Consider the following 13120-nt stretch of genomic DNA (forward strand, 5'->3'; position numbering starts at 1 on the left):
ATTTTATAATATAAAACTAGAAATAACAATTATTCCCCAAACCTACATACACACCCACACACATACACACATGTACTCATATCTCACTTGTAAAACTATAAATCATCTGTCCCTATTGTCTTTTGTGACTTGTTATAGTTATAGTTGCTTATTATGGATTTATGTTTTTATTTCTTATTTTCTTCTTTGTATTATGGGTTTAATTTTGACTTTAATATAAATGCTGTTAAATTTAGATCCAGTTCTCAAATATAGATCTTAAACTGATTTGTAAAGTGAGACAAAGTGTGATTTAATTTTGAAAGGGCATTTCCCATGGTCATTTTCCAGAAACAAGTTTCACATCCTTGTTCTTCAGACTATAAATGATGGGGTTCAACATATGGCTTACAAAGGTATAGAAAACAGCAATGATTTTGGATTTCTCCACTGACTTGTCTGTGGGAGATGTAGCATACATGCAGACCAGGGTCCTGTAAAACACAGTCACTGCCACCAGGTGAGACACACAGTTAGAGAAAGTTTTGCACCTGTTTTCAGCAGAACACATTCTCAAGATGGCAATGAGAATGAAGATGTAGGAGATGAGGATGATGAGAAGAGGATTGGAGAGGTTAAATCCTGCTACCACAAACGTGGAGGTTTCATTAATGAAAGTGTCAGAACAGGAGAGTCGGATGAGAGGTGGGTTAGAACAATAGAAGTGGTTGATGATGTTAGAACCACAGAAGAGCAAGCGGTATGCTCAAATGGTTTCCATCAGGCCACTAAGAAACCCATAGGCATGTGGACAACCAATCAGCCAAATGCACACTCTTTGGACATCTTACTGCAGAAAGGCAAAGAGTTACATATTGCCATGTATCTATTACAGGCTGTCACAGCTCACATATACTATTCAGTAATCACCATGGCATTGAAAAAAATAACACTGGACTAAGCACGCAGCATAAGAAATGGTTTTCTTCCCTGGTGAGAAGTTCACCAACATTTTGAGAGTCACATTAGTAGAATAGTACAAGTCCAGGCAGGCAAAGTGTCAAGAAAGGAATACATGGGTGTGTGGAGACATAAAGCTCTCTGATCAAAACCAGTATCCCAAGCTTACCCCCAACAATGATAAAAAAGATCACCAGAAATAGCACAAAAAGGATGGGCTTAAGCTTTGGACAATCCCTCAATCCCATGAGAATAAATTCAGCCACCAAGGTGGAATTTCCCCTGACCATTTTCTTAGGTACCAGCATTGAACACTTAGATGAGTGAAAATAAATTAAGAAGGTGAATTAGAAGTCAATCACATGCATCTTATCTCTCTCTCATCTGCCTCTGTCTATTCCTCACTCACCCTCACTCACAGCTATTACTAGAGATAGACTAAGAATGTAGAAGATGGTAGTCCCCAGAAGGCCTCAGCCCCAAATAGCTGGGCATATAATGTGCAGATGAGTCCTAGAAAAAATGGCTACTGTGATTCAAACTTGTTTAGAATAGAGGAATTATTGCTTAAGTTTATCTAAAAATGGATTGAATCATCATCTGTAACTTATAGACCACTATAACCATCATTTCTTCATTTAGCTTGTGTTCTAGTTTGCTAGCTGCCATAGTGCAATATATGAGAAACAGAATGGCTTTTAAAAAGGAGAATTTAATAAGTTGCTGGTTTACAATTCTAAGGCCAAGAAAATGTCCCAATTAAAACAAGTCTATAGAAATGTCCAATCTAAGGAATCCAGGGAAAGATACCTTGGTTCAAGAAGGCTGATGAAGTTCAGGGATTCTTTCTCAAGTGAGAAGTCACATTGTGAATACAGTCACAGTTTCTCTCTCATCTGGAAAGGCATATGGTTAACACTGTCAGTGTTCCTCTCTCTTCTGGAAGGGCACATAGCAAACGTGGCATCATCTACTGATTTCTTCTCCTGGCTTCCTGTTTCATGATACTCCCCGGGAGGCATTTTCCTTCTTCATCTCCGAAGGTGTTGGCTGGTGGACTCTGCTTCTCATGACTATGTCATTCTTCTCTGCTTTCTCTGAATCTCCTCATTTTCCAAAATGTTTCCTCTTTTATAGGACTCCAGAAACTTATCAAGGCCCACCCAAATTGTGGAGACATGTCATCACCCAATCCAGCTTAACAACCACTCTTGATTAAATCACACCTCCAGGGAGATGATCTGATTACAGTTTCAAACATACAGTATTGAATAAGGATTATTCTGCCTTTATGAAATGAGATTTAGGTTAAAACATGGCTTTTCTAGGAGACATACTTCCTTTCAAACCAGCAGAACTTGTGACTAGTCTTGAATAAAATGGGGATGTGTTTTGAAAACACTTTTGTACTCATTCAAAGAATGTGAACTATTTAAAGAGATAACATTTAGAAGTTTCATTTTTGAGAAATGCATTCCCCTTTTTCTGCATTGGACAGCCCAGAATTACAGAAGTTTGAAAGAAACTCTCTACAACTGGATTTACTTCTATATCCAAATGATATAGTAGATTTTATGATTCCTACATAATAAAAATATAAGGTCCCCAAGTTTGGAAAGAACAGAGTCTTTATGAATTATTGTTGGTTGTGAGCAGAACATGGATGAGTAAAGCAGAAGTGACATGGAGAGGGAAAAAGAAAATTCTTGAAATTGTAATCATAGTATTTGTTTTATTATTCATCCATGTTCTCCATTTATCCCAGAAAGAATTTAAGGAATTTACAATGGATAAACAAAATTTGGCAAATTTCTGGTAAACAAAAATTTGACTCTAAGCCATCTAGCAGCATAGGAAAATATTTCAATATTCTACATTGCATTATTACAATGCCCAGGACTTATTAGAAAAAATAACTGATCAAGAAACATGGAAAAATATTTAACATAAGTTCAGAAAATTCTAATTGTGAGGTAAGGATTATACTTTCAGATATTATCAGGTCAGATAATACTGATTAATGAAATGATAAAATGAGAAAGCACTGTGCCAAGATTTGGGGGAATATCCTTTTCATATATGGATTCATGGTCATGTTGTACATTATTTTATTAATGATGCAAAAAAGTCAAATAAAGAATCACAAATAGAAATGAGTGAAGTGAGTTTATCATATGGGTATATGGAGCTGAATTCAAGAGTAATTTCCAATATAAAGAATCAAAAAATAATTTGATTTGCTCATGCCAAATAAATTTTTCCCAGGTTGTAGTGTGGGCCCCATATTTCCAGAATGCAATAGCTTCAAATTTTAAACTCATCAGATTCATCAGTTTTACAGGTAATATGTCAAATATAAAACTTTAGCAATTAGTTCAATTTTAGCACAATATTGAACCAGGGAACAATACAAAATTTTCAGGTTTGATGTTCACTAAGGTGTAGTTAACAATTCAGTGTGATGCCAATCACTACATGAATATTTCCAATTTCTAAACTGGTAGGAATTAAATCACAAATCTGAACAAGTTAGTTATACTGTCTTTTTTTGCATGGCCAGGCACCAGGAATCCAGCCCGGGTCTCTAACATGGCAGCTGAGAATTCTGCCATTGAGCCACTATATTGTTTTTTTGATGTTAACAGGATATTACAGGACTTAGTCATGATAAAAAGAAAGTGTTTGTAGACAAACAACATTGAACACCATGTGTATACAAGCTATTTTGCTGAAAATTAAGTATGACTGAAATCAGTGCTTGCCTTGGGAAGACTGGTTGATATCTTTGTGATGAGAGAGACATATGAAGAGAAAATTAAGTAAAGTATAATTAGTATAATAGTAAAGATTTGAACAAAATGACTAATTGTGCTCAAGAATGATCATAGAAATCAAAGAAAAGTAACCTTTAACTAGGATCTGAAATCCCTAGTTAAGGGATTTTCTCAGAAGACAAGAACTTCCAGGAACAATGCATTCAGAGATAGGAGGCTTGCAAGAAAAATCAAAGTTATTCCACATCATGTAGGCATGGATTTTCTGTCTTGGCAAAAAATTGCTTTAAGAAATGGTAACCAAACCAGGAAAGTCCTTTCAACAGCAATAGCAAGGCAAGAAGTTAGACACTTGTAACTTGAGATACATATTTTTGACTTTATCTTCACTATTGCTTTGAAGCATGCATGTGTGTATGTGTGCATGTTATACACAAGTATTGCAATGTATTAGAACTCACACTAGCTGTTACTTTGAAACATAAAAACATTACAAGGCTTAAATCTACAACTTTGACCATTGTGAAGGAAATAAATCATTAGATGTTCAGGATTTGTGCATTTAAAGTGCTCTTTCTTAGATTCCCAGGAGAATGGATCATTTTGGAAAATATTCACCTTAGTGTGAATAAATCTTCTGTTTTAATGCCATACAGGCACTCAGCTAATGTATTTAAAATAACAAAAGGAAAACGAATTTATACTGCCTGTTTCCTACCCTTTCTTTTACAAAAATGCAGCAATCTTTGGATTGCTCCACAGCTCAGGAAGAAAATAAATGTCTAAGTAATAATAGTACCTCCTGGCATGCACGTAATTAATTTTAATAAAATAATTACAGTGCTTCTATTTCAGTTCACTTTTAGAAAAGCCTGCAATAGATGTAGCACAATTATAATTAAGAAAGGGAAAATGGGAACACAAATAAATGATGTGTCTTGTCACCAGTGTTTTCAGATTAGTATTTGCAAAATTGCATTCAATAAAAGTACTGGATATCAGCCAGCAAAATGGGGTTTTGGGGAAGGGGTATCGGGCAACACTAAATATGGAAAGTAGCAGGTTTTGCAAAAAAGATAAAATGGAATTTCTTTTGCAAGAATTCACAGAGCTTTTTATATATCCATATGCATTTTGAATTAAAGAGGTGGGCAAGAATCTGCTGCATTTCTTAAGCTTGCTCATTGAAAAGGGCTCATACGTTTTAGGCTAGGAATCCTTAATTTCACTATGGCCACAGATAATGTTAGAATCTTTGCACCTGAATAGCTGAACAAAATACAAGGAGATAATAACTTCTTTGCATTGCTTGGGAAACTTCTTCCATTCAAATTTTTTTTATTTTTTTCATGAGCAGGTACCGGGAATCGAACCCAGTTCTCCAGCATGACAGGCAAGGATTCTGCCTGCTGAGTCACCATCGCACTGCCCTTCATTCAATTATGCCATGAGGTTGAATAATAATCAATTTTTGAATGTATTATTCATTCAAAAAATATACTTGGGGCAAATCCTGACTATGCAAGAGCCACTCCATAAAAGGAAGAGAACAGAAACAGGCAGAAAATATTAAATACAAAATTTAATTGACTAGACTGTGACATCAGAGATTTGCACATCAGTTGCAGGTGGGCATAAATCTGTTCTATTCTCAAAAAAGCAATCTATACAGCTAGACACTATATACTATTATGTGTTTGATTAATGTGTCATATTTAACAATTATTAATGGTCCTCTGTTAAGTATCTGGTGTAAGGCATAAGGCAAATTATATATATGTGGCTATAGCACATAAGGCAAACTCCAAATGTTTGAAATTATCTCATAATTTCCACATAGTTTTACTTTCATTTCTAAAATTATTGCAAGTTAAGCTGTTCTTGGGCAATACCTGCCTATTTCCTCCCTTCTCCTTTGTTCAGCCTTCTTTTGTCATCCATGGCCCACTTCCCAAGACTCCTCTAGTTGAGTTTCTTGCCTAGTTCACATGTTAAGTAGTAAAAGTATCTGGGAAACTTCATCTCAATATGTCAATAAAGAATAGACCCCCAAGACCTGAAGTTTCTGCAATACCTTTTCCCTGAAGAGGAGATTATTCTAAGTCATGTATATAATGACATTAAAAATTCATTTCTATTGAATCTTAGTGTAAGACAAAGACACACTATGTGTGTGGATATATACTAATTTATTAAGTAAGCATAAAATAAATATTATCAGCAAATGTAAAATTTGCTGCATTCAAGTAAGGGTTTTTTCTGCTGAAAGTAACAGAATAATCCTGAAATAGTTCATAGAAATTCAGCTGAAGATTATTTCTATTTCTATAAGCAGACACTTTCAGAGCTTGCACTGCCAGAATATCAGTTTATGATTAATAACTGTGAGTCACATTTGATAGCTTATTATTTACTATTTACTGCACAAATGTACTTTGTTTTTTAGAAAGATTTCTTTCTTTGTTCATATTTATGCAAGCACTAGCAAAATATTTCCAACCTGATTCTTACATTTTCTAATTCCTATCTCAATTGCAAATTAATTAATATTGAAGTATATAGAGATTGTAGAACCCGTTGTCTAATAGCAATAAACATTTTTATCTTTGTGACAAATATCACTCAGATAAATAACTACTCCTCAATTATGTGGGGTAACTAATAATAATTAATATTATTATTAAAAAAGAGTCTTTTAGGGTGGGCTATGGTGGCTCAGCATGCAGAGTTCTTGCCTGCCATGCCAGAGACTCAGGTTCAATTCCCATGCCTGCCCATGAAAAAAAAAGAAAAAGAGATAGTCTTTCAAGCAGGGGTTTTCTTATGGTATTGGTGACTAATCTAAAGTTTATCAGTGGTTAGAAGTCAGTGAAATTTTCAGAAGTCTGAGATTCTTACTGAAAGTTACTAACCGAAATAAAACTTCACACGATAGTTCACTGCTTCAATAATATAGTTACAGGAATATTTAGTCATATATGTTTATTCTTGATTATGTAAAGATGCAAAAATATTGTTACTTCTATAATAATAGTGATTATTGAACAGAAAACCAGGGTGTCATTTATGGTAATGGGGTAAAAAGGGTAAATACCTGATAAAATTCAAAGCTTCAAGGATTTCCTTTTTACTCCCACTCAAAGAAGTGAAAAACAATAAGTGAAAGTGAAAGTCCAACTCTACACATGTCATGGTGTCTACAGTATTACTTTTTGAAAAGTTCTTCTGGAGGTCAGTTTGTCCTCTTTAGGTCCAGTTAAAACGCAAATATCTTAGGTAGCAATATAACATTGGAATACGTTGCCAGTTCCTACCATCTTACTGTCTTGTCTTCCATTGTCTTGTCTCACCAACATCAAAGCAGAGCACATTAGCTGATGATTATGCATGAATGTAAATTCTAGCTCATGTTTTCCCCATCATGGTTTTTACTAACCAATGATGTGTCAGTGAAAATTATTTTGAGTATTTACTTAAGAAATAGACTTGATACCTAGTTAAATTTGCTCCCAAAAGTTACTCTTCCCAGTCATTTAAAGAGAAATTTATAAATATTTATGAGCTCTATTTTTTGCTAGAATGAATATGATTCCTCTTTGTGTCTATTTCTGCCTGAATTAGTTGATAAATTAGCTTTATAGAGTGACTACCTTTGAAAAGATGGTCTAGAAATATTTGTAAATTGATGAATTATATAAATGCTTACTCAAAGAGATAGTGCAACTTAATTCCTACTTACGCACTTGAAAGATTGTCTCAATGACACTTAGTGGTCCAAGAAATGAGTTGCTGAGAACAATTTATACCCATCTTGCACTTTAGAGCTTTTATCCCTAAAGTACTTTTTCAGCATACCCTGAAGAAATAATTAGAAAATTACTACAAGAAGACACCCGGGGGAAAATAATAACTAGACTCTTGGGATTGTACAATATGATTATCTCAATGTGTGACCATGTTGAGCTGACTGTTTTGTGCTATTAGGACTTTATTCTCATGGGATTTTTATAATATCAGTCATCATTTATTCCAATCAGATGACTTGAAAACTTAATATTGATATAAAAAATGACATTAACTCATGGGATTTGATGCTTTCTGTGGCCCTTCCTGGTCTGAATTGTGTTTTGTACAGAGCCTTGCAAAAAATGACTTTTGAGTGATGTTTGTAGAGAGGACTTTAATCTCTGAAATACAGTGGTTAGAATATAAAACCCCATGAGTGAAATCATTTAGACCAGGTCACATAAACAGTTGTGGCAGACATGTTTCAAGGTAATAGACTCAGGTTTTAGGAGTTAATATGTAATGTTGGAAAATGTGAGCATGAAACTAATTCATTAATATAGTATTTTTATTTCAAATTCAGCAAGAATATTAAGCCAAAGAAATTAACACCTGCCTAAAATATATAAATAAAACTTTAGAAAAAATATCCAAATTCTAATCTTTCAACTGAAAACTGGGCATAATTTTTGAACATCTTTTATTATCCATTAGCATGTGCATCATGGAACTGAGCTCCCAGAGAGAAGAAAACAAATGAGGTGTCTCACGCTTAGCAGAAATTCATTTTTCTATGTTCAGAAGAGAGTAGAAATATTAGCTGTGCAAAATAGCTTGAGATAGTGGATTTCAGATGCAGAAAGCATGGAGATATCTTATCAAATACCCAAGGACCCAGCTGAGACAGCATTAATGTTACCTTTTTGGAGCAGGGCCCATATTCTAGAAAAAGGGATACTCCTTATTTGCCCTACCAAAACCCAAAACCCAAACCCACCCTGCACAGAGTCAAAACAAGCCATCAGAACAAAGTGTATTTCCAAACAAAATTTAACATTTCTTGAAGACAGGTAATATAATTCCAGGTACTTTATATTGTATTATCCACAATTTACAGCATACATAAAAATACTAAGCAAGATAAAACAGGGATATTGTAAAATATAATCATAAATAAATGTGTTCAATATAAATAAATGCCAATATAAAGCAGGTATAGGAATTAGCAGAGAATGTACATATATAAATATGTGAAAGACATATTAGAAAATATATTTAGGGTCATTTTATGACTACATAAATGAATAATGCTGGTATTGATGTGAAGATTATGAAAAAAGGACCACAAAAAAATTCCAGAACTGAAAAAGCATGTACCTGAAGTGAAAAATTCATAGATGGCACTCAATATCAGATTGAAGATGGAAGAAGAAAGGGTCTTGGAAATAAAACACCAATTCACAGAAATTATCCAGTGTGAAGAATCAAAAGAATAATGAGTAAAAAACAACAGACAGAGCCTTGCTGACCTGTGGAAATACAACTATTTAATATAGACATTACTGGAGGAAGAAAAATAAATAAATAATAGTTGCAACTTTTCCAAATCAGTGAGAACATATATTTAAAGAAAAGATGTTAAATAAATTTCAAGCAACTCACTGCAAAGGAAACTTAGTGAGATAAATAACATTTAAAATAGAGGAAAATGATAAAGAGAAAACCTTGAGGAAATGCTACTTAGAGAGAAGGAAACAATGATGCCAAGATGGCTGACTTCACATGAGAAAAAAGGTTGATAGAAGACAGTGGAATAACACTGTTAAAATTCTTTTAAAAATTAGAAAAGAATAAGAAACAACCCAGAATAATACATCCAGTAAAAAATCATCCAGTAAAAATATTTAAGAAGGAGTGTAAAATTGAGATGTCACCTAGTAAGAAAGCTGAATTCATTTGTTTTCAGCTGACTTCCACAGTAGAATATAACAGAGGAAGTTTTTTTTAATGCTATCACAGAATATCAGATGGAAACTTACAACTACAGAAAGGAAAGAATTATATTGTACAAGCTAATTATTTGGATAAACATAAAACAGTATTATTTTTCTTTATTGTTTTCATTAACACACAAGTAACTGTTTCAAGTCAAATAAAACATCAATAAAATATATGGCTTATAAGTTATGTAGAAGTAAAAATATATGACAAAATTCACTTAAAAGGATGAATACTTACACTATCATATATGAAGTGTAACACATAAAATAAGAAGTCAAAAATTAGAAAATAAAATACACTGTGATAAGTTAATTATGTATATTTTAATCTTCAGAGAAAGTATTGAAATTATCACAAATGGTATAGTTAAAAAACAATGAAGGAAATGTGGAATATTAACAAAATTTTAGGTGAACTAAAAAAGTGGAACCAAGGAAAAAGAACAGAAGAAGAAAAGAAAATTGAGAGAGAGAAAATAAATAGAAAATTGGTGGATTTATACCAACATACTAATATCAACATACCAAATATATCAATAATTACCTTAATGTAAATAATCCATTAGTTCAAACCCATAGATTTCCAGACTGCTTCTCTGTAAGTGATTCAATTTAAAAATACAGAAATAAATACAAAAATAAAAATAAATACAAATGATGGAAAGTGATACAATTTAAGAATCTGTTTTACCAATAAACAGATAGATACATAGATAGAAAGGTTATAGATATAATTTTTCATATCAAGCAAAATTAAAAACATGTTAAAAAGCATGACCAGAAATAGAGGACAATTTAACACAGTATCTTTTTCTAAACACAGTATCTTTTAAGAAAATTAGACCATAATTCAATGAGTACATAGAATATCTGAATATTATTAATTTTATTTAATTGGTGTTTACTGAACATGACATCCAACAACTGAATAATGCACATTATTTTAAAGTATATATGGAATATTCATGGAATATAGATCATACACTGACCCATAAAACAAGTCTCAATAAATTAAAAAGATTAACATCACAAGGAGCATATTTTCTATGTATAATGAAATCACATTAGAAATTGATAATCATAATATATGTATATAATTCCCAAATGTATTTTAATTAACTACAATCTTCTCAATATCCCAAAGGATAAAAGAAGTCAATAGAGAAATAAGAAATTATTGCAAATTGTACAATAGAAAAGAGTATCAAAAATAAAATTAAAGCAATGTCTGAAGAAAATGTTTAGCTTTAAACATTTATATGAAAAAATATAAAATATCTTATCAGTTATCCAAACTTTCACTTTGAATAATGAGCAGAGATGATAAAATAAACTCCAACACAGTAGAAATTAGGAAGAAAAAATCTATGAAACAGAAAACATATACAATGAAAAGAACAGTCAAATTAAAAATGGATTCTTTGAAAATAATTCATTAAATTTATAAATCCATTTTCAGACTAATTAACAAAAGAAAAAACAAGAGAAAATACAAATAATCTAGAATGGAAGAGATAATGGAAAACTTAGTACCATTATTAAAGGATATGGGACCTGGACCATGCACCTCCCCCAACCAAAAAATAGAAAATTAAAAGGCTATTGGAAGGCAGGCAATGGTGGCTCAGTGGCAGAGTTCTCACCTGCCATGCCAGGGACCTGGGTTCGATCTCCAGTATTTGCCCATATATTTGAACAAAAAAGGATATTGGAGATTTTATAAACAATTTAATACATTTGTCAGCATAAACTAAATGGGCAGATCACTTGAAAGACCACAAAAATTACCCTAATACACGTAAGAGAATAAAGTCATAGCTATTTAAAAATGAATGCACAATAAAAAATTTCACACAATGGAAACAAGAACCTGGTGATTTCACTAGTAAATTTTAGCAAGTATTTAAGAATGAAATAAATTGTCTTTATCAAACCTTTCAGAAAATTCAGGAAATTAAGTTACTTAGCAATTCATTTTATGAAACTAGCATAATCCTATTAATAAAACCCAATGAAGTTATTAAAAAAGAAAAAGTTTCATAATGGTTATCCTTCTTAAGAAGCAATGAAAAAAATCCTAATCATATTTTAACAAACCTAGTCCATCAATAGATAGAAAAGATAACACACCATTATAAACTGATTTAATCTCAGGAATGCAAGATAAATTTAAGATATTCCATCACATTTACAGAATAAAGGTGAATATCATAGGAACATTTTATAGAGGCAGGAAACGTTTTACAAAATTCAAACCCATTAATGATAAAAATTCTCAGCAAAGAAAAGAAAGGAACTTGCTTGATTGAATAAAGGACATCTTTGAAAAATCTACAGCTAAATCCATACTACCTTGTGACATATTAAAAATATTCCCCACCTCAAAGATGGGGACTAGATATGTTTATCTGTGTTCATAACTTCTATTCAGATTGTACTATCAGGGCGGGCCATAGTGGCTCAGCAGGCAGAGTTCTGGCCTGTCATGCCAGAGACCCAGGTTTGACTCCTGGTGCCTGCCCGTGCAAAAACCGAAAACAAACAAACAAAAAAATGCAAAATGTATTATCAGATTCAGCCAGTGTTGGAAGAAAGTAAAAAGATATAAAAATTGTTAGTATTCAAAAGACATAAAAACTCTTAATTCTAAGATGGCATGTAGTAAATTTAAGGAATTTATAAAAGGAAAAACAATCCTAGTACAATTAATAAGAGAAATTTGCAAGTTTGCATGACAGAAGGCCCATATTCATCATTCAAGTATTACATATGATAGCAACACAAAGATATGGACTAGAAAATGACACAATTTTTTTCATAACCTTAGAGTCCCACATTCATTTCACTTCTTTGGAAGTTCACTGTACCCCTTGGATGCTATGAGATACACTGTATTGTCACAAAAACTCCCCTTGTTTCCTTAACTAGTTTAAGGGGATTTCATTCCTTGTACTAAAAATGAAACTTTCCTATTACAGTTATTTTATATTCAACTTAACAAATATTCATGTCAATACAGTTTTTTGTTCCTTTCATTTTAGAGATGGATTGAAAGGCTTTATTGCTCTCCAAAAATGGAACTAAGGAAATAATCAACATTTTGAGGGAGGAAGGAGACTAGGAATTTTGCAGAGTACAAAACCTTTTTAGTTACCCTTTAACATCAATTTAGCACTGATCCTGAAAACAAAAGTAATTTGCTTACTTGAGGTTTATACAGAGGCCAGAGCAATTTCGATTACACCCCCTGACCACATCTTCCCTCTATTGACTGAAACATATAAACACTGTATCCCCTTAGGTTTAGCCTCAAGAGGAAAATAAATGTGACTTAACTAAGCAAACTCAGAAATAAAATCAATATTCAAACAAAAGTAGGTACTCTACTTGTTAGGATCCATTCTTCAAATTCTCTATTTTCTTCAAGTTTCACCTTTTCTCTTACAGCAATGTAAGTTTTTCGAGTGAAGGTGATAAAGTGTTCTCCCTGGGCTGGAAGGCCAAAGAGAGGAAGTGGGTTGCTATAACTCATTGATAGAAATCCACAAAGTCAGTCTGACTCCTTTCACCTCTTTTCCCATTGCTACTCCCTCCAATATATATGCACTTTCTTCAGAAAGA

General features: G+C 32.7%; 1 pseudogene; it reads right to left on the minus strand.

Annotated features, from left to right (window-relative positions):
* Window positions 1–319: 319 nt before the first annotated feature.
* Window positions 320–13031, minus strand: LOC143680390 (olfactory receptor 5M5-like; annotated as a pseudogene).
* Window positions 13032–13120: the final 89 nt, after the last annotated feature.

Source organism: Tamandua tetradactyla, chromosome 4 (assembly GCF_023851605.1).
Source record: "Tamandua tetradactyla isolate mTamTet1 chromosome 4, mTamTet1.pri, whole genome shotgun sequence".
Lineage (NCBI taxonomy): Eukaryota > Metazoa > Chordata > Mammalia > Pilosa > Myrmecophagidae > Tamandua > Tamandua tetradactyla.